A 1,346-nucleotide genomic window follows, 5' to 3' on the forward strand; every position below is an offset into this window, starting at 1 on the left:
CATTCAGAAACAACCCATTCAGGCCAACAATTTTGAACTCAAACCACAGCTAATATCACTGGTGGAGGATCATTGTTCATTTGGTGGGAGTGCTAATGAAGATCCAAACCAACATCTCACAAAATTCCTGAGAATTTGCGACACTGTGAAGTCCAATGGAGTCCAGGAAGATGCCTATAAACTGCTCTTGTTCCCATTTTCACTTAGGGACAAGGCAGCTAAGTGGCTGGAATCATTCCCAAGGGGGAGCCTAACAACCTGGGATGAGGTGGAAAGCAAGTTTCTGGCACGTTTCTACCCCCCACAAAAGGTCAATAGGCTTCGATCTGAGGTTCAGACTTTTAGACAACAAGATGGTGAAACTCTCTACGAGGCATGGGAGAGGTTCAAGGATTTGACAAGGAAATGCCCACCAGACATGTTCCATGACTGGGTGCAATTGCATATTTTCTATGATGGACTTTCTTATGAATCAAGGAAGGCTGTAGACCATTCATCAGGAGGTTCATTGAACAGGAAAAAGACTGTGGAAGAAGCCATTGAAGTGATTGAGACAGTGGCTGAGAATGAGTACTACTATGCTTCAGAGAGACACAACACTAAGGGAGTCATGGAGCTGAACCATGTTGATACAATTCTAGCCCAAAACAAGGTGTTTGCCAAGCAACTAGCAGAGCTCACCAGGAAATTAGAAACAAATCAAGTGGCTGCAATACACACACAAGATCAAGAGGAAGTAAGCACTGAAGGAGGTGATTGGGAAGAGGCCAACTATGTGGGAAATCAACAAAGGCAACCATATGATCCACATTCCAACACTTACAACCTAGGCTGGAAAAACCACCCAAACTTTGGGTGGGGAAACCAGCAAACCCAACCACAAAACCACAAACCTTACAACCCCAACCAACATAATAATTCCACATACCAAAACTCCAACCAAAGATCATACCAAGCCATACAAAACACTTACTCCCAACCACCATATCATGGCCAAAATAATTAACCTGCCCAACCTAATCCGAACCAACAATTTCAAGATCAATTAAACAGGATAGAAGGAATGCTTGCAAACATGGGTCAGGACATAAGTGAGTTGAAAAGCTTTAGGGATAATGTGAGATCTACCTTAAGGAACCATGGTGAAAAACTCAAGAGGATGGAGTCTCGAGTAGGAGAGCTATCTCAACAGGCCCCCAAGTCAACTGCAGTGTTCCCTAGTGACACAGAAAAGAATCCTAAAGGGGAACAAAAGGGAGTGAGATGGGAAGAATGCAAGGCCATCACCATATTGAAGGAAGTCTCAGAAGAAGAAGGAATCAGACCCTCAGAACAGGAGCCAGAAA

The 1,346-nt window shown here is 43.8% G+C and overlaps 1 non-coding gene across 1 annotated transcript; it reads right to left on the reverse strand.

Annotated features, from left to right (window-relative positions):
* Positions 1 to 316: 316 nt before the first annotated feature.
* Positions 317 to 420, reverse strand: LOC112804993 (small nucleolar RNA R71). Its single transcript, XR_003203609.1, has one exon. It is a non-coding gene; the product is annotated as a small nucleolar RNA R71 (small nucleolar RNA).
* Between the last annotated feature and the right edge of the window lie 926 nt (positions 421 to 1,346).

The sequence above is a fragment of the Arachis hypogaea genome, chromosome 5, assembly GCF_003086295.3.
Source record: "Arachis hypogaea cultivar Tifrunner chromosome 5, arahy.Tifrunner.gnm2.J5K5, whole genome shotgun sequence".
Classification (NCBI taxonomy): domain Eukaryota; kingdom Viridiplantae; phylum Streptophyta; class Magnoliopsida; order Fabales; family Fabaceae; genus Arachis; species Arachis hypogaea.